This window comes from Salvelinus alpinus, chromosome 9 (genome assembly GCF_045679555.1).
Source record: "Salvelinus alpinus chromosome 9, SLU_Salpinus.1, whole genome shotgun sequence".
In the NCBI taxonomy this organism is placed as follows: domain Eukaryota; kingdom Metazoa; phylum Chordata; class Actinopteri; order Salmoniformes; family Salmonidae; genus Salvelinus; species Salvelinus alpinus.
In genome coordinates, this window is record NC_092094.1 from 24,325,555 (window position 1) to 24,338,265 (window position 12,711).

General features: G+C 39.3%; 1 protein-coding gene across 1 annotated transcript in view; it reads left to right on the forward strand.

Moving 5' to 3' along the window:
- Positions 1-11,504, forward strand: part of LOC139584553 (guanine nucleotide-binding protein G(i) subunit alpha-1) — a 71,803-nt gene extending 60,299 nt beyond the window's left edge. The window contains exon 9 of the mRNA XM_071416553.1: positions 10,436-11,504. The gene's annotated coding sequence lies outside the window, so the exon portion shown is untranslated. The remainder of the gene's footprint in view (positions 1-10,435) is intronic.
- The last annotated feature ends 1,207 nt before the right edge of the window (positions 11,505-12,711 follow it).

Consider the following 12,711-nt stretch of genomic DNA (forward strand, 5'->3'; position numbering starts at 1 on the left):
CAGACGTCAGAAGTAACATTATAAACATTCACTTATCTTTGATGATCTTCATCAGAATGCACTCCCAGGAATCCCAGTTCCACAATAAATGTTTGTTTTGTTCGATAATGTCTGTCATTTATCCTTGTTCAGTACACTTTCCAAACTCACGACGCGCGGGCAGGTCTAGCGGAAAGTATGGCCGAAAAGTTTAAAAAGTTATATTACAGTCCGTAAAAACATGACCAACGAAGTATTGAATCAATCTTCAGGATGTTTTTAACATAATTCTTCAATAATGTTCCAACCGGAGTATTCCATTGTCTTCAGAATTGCGATGGAACAGAGCTCGCTCTCACGTGAATGCGCATGGTCACCTCATGGCAGACCTGACTCATTCCTCTCTCCTTCGGCCCCTTAAACAGTAGAGGCATCAGACAAGGTTCTAAAGACTGTTGACATCTAGTGGAAGCCTTAGGAAGTACAACATTACCAATATCCCACTGTCTTCAATAGGAGCTGAGTTAAAAATCAACCAACCTCAGATTTCCCACTTCCTGGTTGGATTTCTTCTCAGGTTTTTGCCTGCCTGATGAGTTCTGTTATACTCACAGACATCATTCAAACAGTTTTAGAAACTTCAGTGTTTTCAATCCAAATCTACTAATAATATGCATATTCTAGCTTTTATGGCTTTGTAGCAGGCCGTTTACTCTGGCCATGCTTTTCATCCGGACGTGAAAATACTGCCCCCTACCCCAAAGAAGTTAACCTTTCTGAACCACCCATCCCGGTATCGGGATAATTGTCATCAGCAACGCTGAATAGCATAGCGCCACAGTCAAATAATATTACTAAAAATATTTATAATCATGCAATCACAAGTGAAATATACCAAAACACAGCTTAGCTTGTTGTTAATCCACTTATCGTGTCAGATTTTGAAAATATATTTTACAGCGAAAGAAATCCAAGCTTTTGTGAGTGTAGCTTTCAATGCTACATCAGCTAACCCCAAATTAGCATAGTCACAAAAGTGTGAAAAACAATAAAATTCATCGCTTACCTTAGATAATCTTCGGACGTTTCCACTCACGAGACTCCCAGTTACACAACAAATCTTATTTTTGCTCGATAAATATTACTTTTATCACAAAAAACGCCATTTGGGTTGTGCGTCATGATGAAAAAAACGACAGCCTCATTCCGGTCCTGAAAGGAAGACGGAAATTTCCAAACGTATCAGATTAAAAAATATTTTTAAAATATTTATAATCATGCAATCACAAGTGAAATATACCAAAACACAGCTTAGCTTGTTGTTAATCCACCTATCGTGTCAGATTTTGAAAATATATTTTACAGCGAAAGAAATCCAAGATTTTGTGAGTGTAGCTTTCAATGCTATAACATTAGCCTTATATTAGCTTGGCTAGCATGGTCACGAAAGTAAGAAAAGCAATCAAATGAATCGCTTACCTTTTGATAATCTTCGGGTGGTTCCACTCACGAGACTCCCAGTTACACAACAAATGTTATTTTTGTTCGATAAATTTACTTTTATCACAAAACACCGCCATTTGGTTTGCGCAATATTTTGAGGAAACCAAAGCCTTGTTCCGTTCGACAAATCCCCAAAAGTATCCGAAATGGTCGTAGAAACATTCCAAATGTTTTTTATAATCAAACCTCAGGTTGTCTTTAACAAACATAATCGATAATATTTCAACCGGAGCATAACCTATTCAATAAGAGAGAAAAAGAAAATGGAGAGCCACTCTCTCGCGCGCAGGAAATATTTGGAGGACACCTGACCTGTTTTGAAACATCTCGCTCATTTTTCAAAATAAAAGCCTGAAACTATGTCTAAAGCCTGGTCACAGCCTGAGGAAGCCATTGGAAAATAATCTGGTTGATACCCCTTTAAATGGAGGTTAGACAGGCCAGGAAACAAAGATTAAAAAAATAAAATAAAAATTATATCACTTCCGGGTTACTTTTTCTCACGATTTCGCTTGCAGAATAAATATTTTTCTCACAGACAACATTTTGACAGTTTTGGAAACTTTAGAGTTTTTTCTATCCTAATCTGTAAATTATATGCATATTCTACGATCTGGGCAAGAGAAAATTTACGTTAACGTTGGGTACGTATTTTGAAGAAAAACAAACAATTCTGACCCCTAGCGCTAAGAAGTTTTAAACAACTTTCAAAGCATTGCCATCCTTCTGCATACCCAATTTAAAACTGAATTGAAAAAAACCCATACAAAATAAATCCCACAGTATCAACACCACTAATGCATATTTATAACCGGGAAATTGTGTGTGTGTGTGTGTGTGGTAAACCATATGGCAAAAGCAAACAAAAATGGCCAGGCCTTATTTAATTTGTTAACTTCTCTTTATCACCGAATCCGGATACCTTTTATACCTATAAAACTGCCGAATTTCATTAACTCCCAAGACCATAGCCTCAGGAAACATTTCAAAAAGAGATAATGAAACCCCCTCTTCTGGAAATCAGCAATCCTAAAGTATTATTTATAAACCAAACATCCTTACTCCAATCATTAAATGTTTGTTTTTAATCCACCCCATTCTTTATTTAGCATGTACTACCCTTAGACACAATTCACTCCCATATGGTATTATATGATTGGTCTCTCTTCTGTAACCATGTACAATTATCCTGGTTTCTTTACTAGACCAATGTTCAATCAACATAAGTAATAGCTGTTTCACCTTAGATTGTTCCTGCTAACCTTTCTAAATGTAATACTTTTTCCTGTCGCAAATGTAGTCAATTTCTCAGCTTAAGGAATCAGGGATATTTGATCCCAGGCATCTAATAAAAAGTTGTTTGAGACATGGTCTCTTATGTCTCCCTTAATTACCATACCTACTGTATTGGCCTTCCATCAGTCCTGGATACAAGAATCCTACTCAAGACATCAGATAATACAGTGTTCCGTTAACTTCTCTAGGGTATGTGGGACGGTAGCGTCCCACCTCGTCAACAGCCAGTGAAACTGCAGGGCGTCAAATTCAAAACAACAGAAATCCCATTTAAATTTCTCAATCAAAATTTTACACCATTTTAAAGCTACACTTGTTGTAAATCCAGCCAAAGTGTCCGATTTCAAAAAGGTTTTACGGCGAAAGCACACCAAACTATTATGTTAGGTATGAGCCAAGTCACAGGAAAAAGACAGCCATTTTTTCAGCCAAAGAGAGCAGTAACAAAAATCAGAAATAGAGATAAAAAATTAATCACTAACCTTTGATGATCTTCATCAGATGACACTCATAGGACTTCATGTTACACAATACATGTATTTTTTGTTCTGTAAAGTTCATATTTATATCCAAAAATCTGAGTTTAGGCGGGACGCTACTGTCTCACTTGGCAAAAAGCCTGAGAAAATGCAGAGCGCCATATTCAAATTAATTACTAAGAAAATTACTATTAAATCAAACTTTCATTAAATCACACATGAAAGATACCAAATTAAAGCTACACTGGTTGTGAATCCAGCCAACATGTCAGAATTCAAATAGGCTTTTCGGCGAAAGCATACGATGCTATTATCTGAGCATAGCACCATAGTAAACAAAAGAGAGACAACATTCCAACCCTGCAGGCACGACACAAAACGGAGAAATAAAAATATAATTCATGCCTTACCTTTGACGAGCTTCTGTTGTTGGCACTCCAATGTGTCCCATAAACATCACAAATGGTCCTTTTGTTCGATTAATTCCGTCGATATATATCCAAAATGTCCATTTATTTGGCGCGTTTGATCCAGAAAAACACAGGTTCCAACTTGCTCAAACGTGACGACAAAATATCTCAAAGGTTACCTGTAAACTTTGCCAAAAAATGTCAAACTACTTTTGTAATACAACTTTAGGTATTTTTTAACGTTAATAATCGATAAAATTGAAGACGGGATGATCTGTGTTCAATACAGGATTAAAACCAACCGTAGCATGCCTTCTGCTCACGCGCTTCGATCAAACAGGACACCTAGAGTGACTCGACTTCAAGATGGCCATATTTCTTCATTACACAAAGGAATAACCTCAACCAATTTCTCAGGACTGTTGACATCCAGTGGAAGCCGTAGGAACTGCAAGCAAGTCGCTTAGAAATCTGGTTTCCCAATGAAAACTAATTGAAAAGAGTGACCTCAAAAAAAAAATCCTGAATGGTTTGTCCTCGGTTTCGCCTGCTAAATAAGTTCTGTTATACTCACAGACATGATTCAAACAGTTTTATAAACTTCAGAGTGTTTTCTATCCAAATCTACTAATAATATGCATATCTTATTTTCTGCGGATGAGTAGCTGGCAGTTTAATTTGGGTATGCTTTTCATCCAAACGTGAAAATGCTAAAAAAAACAATCCCAGAACCCCTTTCTGGTAATCCTATCAGTTTAACCTGTTGCATTAATTTAGTAAAAGACAAAACTGTTTAACAAATGTAGAACCTTTAAAAAGCTGGTGTTGTCTTATCAGCTTAATAGTCAATACTTATTTCATTCTACTTTTATTACTGGACACGCTTCTACATAATGGAAACAGATTATAATTTTAGAATACAATCAATTCCTGCTCAAATTCACTGGTGTTACCCAACTATAAAACCAAGCAACAACAATCAGAAACTTTCAAATAATGTTTCTCATACCGCTACTTAAAATATCCCACTACCTGCTTGCTTTCAACCGCAGCTAATCTTTTTTACAATCTCAAGGCTCAATCCCTCTACTCATCATTTAACCTTGTATTGAAACCTCAGCTTTTCAAATTACTAAAATATCACATCATTAGAGTGATATAAAAACACTAACATATTACTATTCACATACTGTCAACACTCAATACATTTACATCAATCTTCTTTATTACTAACCACTGATTCACACTCATTAAACATGTTATTTTAAGATTAACTTGTAATGTCAAAATGTAGAAAATACATCAGCCAATTTTTTTTTATCAATCCAAAGAATTTAACTTCGAAATTCTTCCTTTCCAATTGACTATCTCTCCTTTGTTACCTTCCCTAGTCTACATCTCTTCCCTTAAACTCAGAAAGCTCTCTACAATCTTAACCATACTCCACCTGTCTTTCCACTAACGTTACTTTACTAAGAGAACAATTCTTCTTTAATTATAGTCAAAACAACAACTTCTGTTCACAGGGAGGCCACGTTAATTACTCTAATCTCTTCCTCCCTTTCATCAATTCAATAAATATTTTTTAGAATTAAACAAAATAGTCTCACGAGTCTAAAACTCCTAGGTTTTTCTTCTTGAGTCACATGGTTCTCAAAACCCCCAAATATGTTCTCTTGTTTTGGCGCTTGTACTTTACCATAGCTATAATTCCATGTGACCCTGCTCTACCACATAGTTTACTAATGTGGCGATGTTTGGCATATGAGTTTCTTCGTCTTTTTATGCCAATAACAAATACACTACCTTACATATTGTATCAACACAGAACCCCCAAATCTACAACTTTTTAGCAATTGTTTGAATGCGGTGTTCAAAGATACAAAGTTAGACTATTTTTAAACATCATTCGTGCTCTCGCCCATATATTGCCCATTTTAATATGTTACCTAATATCCACTCTCCTTGATTCTCTCAAGGATTACTCAACCCTGCTCTGCTAAGAAGCAGTGTTGATCCAAACTCTGATGCATAATTATTTTCTTGACACAAGGCAGTCAAGCACCCAAGCTAACTGGCTAAAGTTGGCTAGCTAATTTAGCTATCGCTACTTCCAGACATAAACAAGAGAATACATTTTCACTCTCCATTCTACTCACCTCGCAGAGCTGGTTAAGCTCTTTAAAAACGTTGGTTACTAACCGTGCTGCTGGCAATAATTAAAATTACGTTATTTCCCCTGACGCTTACTGACACCGGCCATATTCAACCCGGCTTTGAGCATTTGTAAATTCATCAGTTATTCTGCACTCTGGTACATCCAAACTAGTGCTTTGAAATCCGAACAAAATAGCCTGAGCGATTCTACCAAGTACCCCATTCAACAGTATCCATACTCAAATAGTGCGGTTCGTGCGCTTACGCTGATAGAACGCTAACTTCAATACGCTGGTATATTGAGCTTTTGGTTTTATGTGATTGTGCCAAGTCATCATTGCCTCCCTGAATTCTTTATTTGATTTGAATTCTCCCTCAGCAGGGAAATGTTGCCCAATATTATCCAGTTTGCGCAATTCTTCCCATATTTGAGCCAAATTGGTAGAATTGTCGTGCGCTTCTTTCAGCGACTCCATGGCTTTTTAAAATCCTCTAGCTCCATATTAAAGAGAGAAACGGGCTATTTGTCAACATATGAATAGTTATTGTTCCTAAACTTCTCCCTACTGTGTCTAGGGTGTTTTAGATTTCCTCACTCCCTAGTTTTGTTTTATTGTGCTATTCACTTTATTAAAACCACTCTCTTTCTCTTCTTCTTAGATTTCTCCCTACAGGTCCAGGGCTAAATCTTTCTAAAGGTCTGTTTAAGCCCTGGATGGCTTGACCACAACCTATTCCCTCCAATTTATATCCACGTTATTTTTCTTTCTCTGATTATTGTACTCGGGCTATTGGTTATTGCCCCTGTCTCTAGTTTTTTATAATTGTTCTCTCTTTTTGAGTATATTCTTACTTCAAATGTTCCAATTTCTATATTTCTCTGTACTGTACATTTACATTTACATTTAAGTCATTTAGCAGACGCTCTTATCCAGAGCGACTTACAAATTGGTGCATTCACCTTATGATATCCAGTGGAACAACCACTTTACAATAGTGCATCTAACTCTTTTAAGGGGGGGGGGTTAGAAGGATTACTTTATCCTATCCTAGGTATTCCTTAAAGAGGTGGGGTTTCAGGTGTCTCCGGAAGGTGGTGATTGACTCCGCTGACCTGGCGTCGTGAGGGAGTTTGTTCCACCATTGGGGTGCCAGAGCAGCGAACAGTTTTGACTGGGCTGAGCGGGAACTGTACTTCCTCAGAGGTAGGGAGGCGAGCAGGCCAGAGGTGGATGAACGCAGTGCCCTTGTTTGGGTGTAGGGCCTGATCAGAGCCTGAAGGTACGGAGGTGCCGTTCCCCTCACAGCTCCGTAGGCAAGCACCATGGTCTTGTAGCTGATGCGAGCTTCAACTGGAAGCCAGTGGAGAGAGCGGAGGAGCGGGGTGACGTGAGAGAACTTGGGAAGGTTGAACACCAGACGGGCTGCGGCGTTCTGGATGAGTTGTAGGGGTTTAATGGCACAGGCAGGGAGCCCAGCCAACAGCGAGTTGCAGTAATCCAGACGGGATATTCTTCTACCTTGCAACACAGTATGCAATTTTTAATGGCCTTACCGGGCAATCACTGATGTCATCTTGACATTATTACTATTTTACTATAATGTTCATGTATTTTTTTAATTTATCTTAACTATTCAAACTTCTAGTATCATATTACTTCAATGGTTATTCATGTACCATTCACAGTCCACTCCTTTAGTGTAGGACTGGGTGTGTCCTCCCTACCAGGTTACACTTTAAGCAACGGTTCGGGAGAGGTGCGCATTCCCTTCCCCACCAACAGCAGAGAACTTACACACTCACTTTCACACCTCTTACGCTTTCCTAAGCGACCTGATAATACAGGGTTTTACTTGTCGATACATTTACCCTAGAGCGCTATCCACAGATTTATTTTCCTGTCTGAGCAGTCCTCAATTAATTTATAAAGCAGTAACCACAGATTTATTTTCCTGTTTGAGCGGTCCTCAATTAATTTATAACGTGGATTCCACAGGAAAATAAATATGTCTGCACAGGCTTTATTAATTAATTTATATATAATTTTATTTGACCATGCAGATAGATGGTTGCCACTTCAAACTAGATTGTACAGAACAGTCAATAGGGCAGACAGATTACCTGAACGAGACGGAACAACCATCCCAGATGAGCGACTGAGCGAGCTGGATGACTTGAATGACCCACCCAACTCGGACTGACTGAATAAGATGAATGGGTTGCGTTTTGTGTTCAAACTCAAACGGGTCTAAACAAATAAGTCCAGTCAAACTGAATCAGACAACAGTCACAACTCAAAACAGACTGAACAAACTGGTCAGATGAACTGCCTGAACAAATTAGTGAATAACCCCACTCAACTGAGCCTGTCAAGACAGATGAAGCACATAAATCTCCTTCTGCAGTGGTCACACACCAATTACTATCCTCTGTTTTCACTGTTGCAACCCTCAGCTTTTTATCCCCTCATTATTTTGCATGTATTTCATTGAACCAAAAAGCTCCCAATATTTATTTGGTTCGTCAAATTTGGAGGGACCCACTTGGTGACCTACCGCTGAGGCATGTCCCCAGAGCGAACCACACAAACTCTATACTATAGGCAAGAACGTTGCTTACCTTTTATTATCAAGTGGCCATTTATTTGTGCAGTTCATCCAAGAAGCCCTTCCGCAGCTGCAGATTTTCACCGTCTCTGGTCCCTTTTCGCCACTCCTGGCAAGCTCGCCATTTATGTCGTGGAAATATTGTCTCTAATATTTCTCAAATACCGGAGTCTGAGTTCAATTAGACTTTATTACAAAGTAATATAAGCCGAGCTGGTTCAAGTAATTCCCTTTCCAGTCTTGGCACACACTTTTTATACAGGTTTCATCCTTACGTCTCACACATAGTAATTCTTCTTTATGTTAATAATTTAGCCACCATTATCTTTTTTGCCTTGCACAAATTGTAGTTTGGTTTCACATTAGGGCATAGAAACATGCCATAGCAATGGTACAAAAATAAACAGACATGCCCACTCCCCAGACAGGTGCATGTCCAATGGTGTCTAATGACCTAGACACACACACACACAGGGTGCACTTATCCTGCTGAATACCACAAAATGTATAATGGGCACATATGTACTGGAAAATGTCCAATAATGGGTGAGAAAAAAATACAATGTGTTCCATTTAGAATTCAGGCTGTAACATAACACATTGTTGTACTTTTTACCCCCTTTTGCTCCCCAATTTCGTGATATCCAATTGGTAGATAGTCTTGTCCCATTGCTGTAACTCCCGTACAGACTAGGGAGAGGCAAAGGTCGAAAGCCATGCGTCCTCCGAAACACGACCCTGCCAAGCCGCACTGCTTCTTGACACCCTGCTCGCTGAACCCGGAAGCCAGCCGCACCAATTTGTCAGAGGAAACACAGTACACTGGCGACCAAAGTCGGCATGCACTGCGCCCGCCATCGCTAGAGTGCGAGTGGACAAGGACATCCTGGCTGGCCAAACCCTCCCCTAACCCAGACGACGCTGAGCCGATTGTGTGCCGCCTCATGAGTCTTCCGGCTGCAACACAGCCTGGGATCAAACCCGGGTCTGTAGTGATGCATCTAGCACTGAGATGCAGTGCCTTAGACCTCTGCACCATGAATACTTTTCTGAAGGCACTGTAAGGCAAATATACTTATAGGGTTCCGCTTTCATCTGTGTCAGGTGTTCGCTAGTTACTGGCTAGCTAGGTCTTCAGCCTGCATGGAACAAAAGCGGGGGAAGGGTTTCTCAAAACTCTGACGCAGTTGTCATTTACATCATGAAACATGTAAAACGGGAGACTCCTATAAACTTTTTAACATCATTGATAGTTATGATATCTTAATATTGTCTGACAGTCAATATACTGTATATATGTCATGTACCCTGACTTCACCCTGCAAATTTTCAACTCAAATTGTCCAAGATGAGCTAGCTAGCATGATAAACAGTGCTGACAATTCCATTTGGGCTACCTAGCAAAATGATATAGCCAACATTTTGTCTATATTGATGCTGTTATAATAACCAAACAGTTGGATAAACAAATAATTTGTTGAGCCTTATGTGATGTATGACAGGATTGGATGATGTATGCAATTGTAATGTTTGTTGCTTTGTGTATCAGCAAATTTGCTTGAAATAATCTCACTGCAATACTGCTCACCATAGGTGTTTTCAAAGAACTGTCAGAGAAGGTGAGCTCTCCACCCACTCAACCTTGTAGCTCCCCGCCCACTCAGTCTTTCTTTTCAGACTTCCTGGTAATTTGACATGCGAGAAAGTCGTAAAAAAAGAAAGAATTTGAGCATTTTTATTGGGAAAAATATTTTGGGTGATTGTTTCGGTCACTCAAAAGGCTATTTTACGTGGGAATCGGAATAACTGTTCGGGACCTTTTAAGACTTTCTAGAGTCAGGCCTGGACAGATGCTCAATTGCCCAAATAAATTGCCCAGATGCCCAAATAAACCCCCCCTAACCTGGTGTGTATGTCTGAAGGGATTGTATCGGCATTATGACAAGGCACCTAGCATATCAGAGGCGTTATCTAAACATTTTGTTTTACCCTCTTTCTGTACAGGCAGTGTGGTGGCCAGAGTGCGCTCAGTGACTTTCTTGGGGACGTCTGTGACTGGAGGGGGGCGGATCATGGACACTTTGTAGAGAACGTCTCTTTTAACCTCTTAACTTTTGTTGAGCTCTGAAAGGTTTTATTTGAAAGGTTTTATTTTATTTAAATATTTGTACAACTGTCACTAAGGCTGGAGTTTTTCACTGTTTTTAAAATGGTTTTGTTTTAACCGGCCAAGTTTTTATTTTTTTAAAGGGGGGGCCTTTGCATTTTGTTTCTCCTTATTCTAGGAGAGGAATGGACACTTTTCTATTTGTAGGTACTTGTGCCTTTGCATGCCTTAGTTGCAGTGTGTTTGTTTTTGTTAGCTAAATTGTAATAGATGTATTTCGATGTTATAATTAATTACACCACCCTCCCCAAATATTATCTCTATTTGGTTCCAAATGTGGTTTCCACAAATAATATCTCTATTTGGTTCCAAATATGGTTTCCATGACTGACATCTCAAAATTATTGTATCCATGGAAATGATGGAATAGACCAATTAAGACCAACTCACTCTTACATACTGAGAGCTGTGTGTGTGCATGACTGTGTGTGAGTGCCTTTGCTGTATGCTTGAGTGAGTGAGTAGCATGCATGAATGTGTGGATATAAATACAAAGGGACTCTTCTTTTTACTTGTCATCCTCTTTCACAGTCTGGTTTTCTGGAACATGTACCAAAAAGGCAACTTTATATTTAATGTGACGTCACATGGTTGGTGTGACATTGCGGATGGTAACATTCCTACACCAAATCATTATTTTAAAGAGAAACTAAGAGGATGACAACTACAGCCTTGTAGCAGATGAGAGGACCATAGATATAAAGTGCATAGATGGACAAAGGGAGGTGAATGGGTGGATGTGCACTGTTATGATGTTGACGATAAGTTTCATAATGGTTTCAGGTTACATATCCCCCTAACCCCCCACCCGTCTGTTTCCATTGGATGGGGACGTTAGTGGACTAATTTCCATTATTTTGTTAATAAAATAAATGCTGTGGTGAAACGATGACATCCTTCAACAATGATGGCCTCAATTTCTTTCTTGTGATGATTATGGACTAATATTTGTATTTTTCTGCCACCTTTGGTTTGCAACATTGACACTACATGCCAACACGCACAAACACTCATGCATACATGTGGTTTTACACCCAAGCATTGTTCACCTGGAAAAACAGGTCAAACTCACGCTGCCTTGTGACATCACTCCAGGTATCCATGGCAATGGACTGACTGGAGGTTCATTTAATTTGCAATGGACAATACATGTGGTAACGTAAACCAATAAGACATGCATATTAAATGTTTCTAAGTAGTAACATTGATTCATGACGTGTATTCACAACTCATTCTAGGTCATGATGGACTGCCTAGACAGGCAGCCCAATTTTGATATTTTTTTCCACAATTGGTCTTTTGACATAACATCCTTTTCAAAGCTGATCTGATTGGTCAAAAGACCAATTAGTGAGAGGAAACAAATATCAGAATTGGGCTGTCTAAATGCAGCCGATGACAGGCTCAGTGCACCTCAATCTGTCTGTGTAGTTGAATAGTTGGCTCACAGCACCCTCTACAGCTACAGCTAATGAGTGTGTGTAATAGTCTTGCTTCTGTCCCTCTCCTTGCCCCAACCCAGGCTTGAATCAGGGACCCTATAAACACATCAAATCAAAGTTTATTTGTCACGTGCGCCGAATACGACAGGTGTAGACCTTACAGTGAAATGCTTACTTACAGGCTCTAACCAATAGTGCAAAAAAAGGTATTAGGTGAACAATCGGTAAGTAAAGAAATAAAAACAAAGACAGGCTATATACAGTAGCGAGGCTACATACAGACACCGGTTAGTCAGGCTGATTGAGGTAGTATGTATATGTAGATATGGTTAAAGTGACTATGCATATATGATGAACAGAGAATAGCAGTAGTGTGAAGAGGGGGTGGCGGGACACAATGCAGATAGCCCGGTTAGCCAATGTGCGGGAGCACTGGTTGGTCGGGCCAATTGAGGTAGTATGTACATATGTATAGTTAAAGGGACTATGTATATATGATAGACAGAGAGTAGCAGCAGCGTAAAAGAGGGGTTGGGGGGGGAACACAATGCAAATAGTCCGGGTAGCCATTTGATTACCTGTTCAGGAGTCTTATGGCTTGGGGGTAAAAAGGAAAAGCCTTTTTGTCCTAGACTTGGCACTCCGGTACCACTTGCCATTCGGTAGTAGAA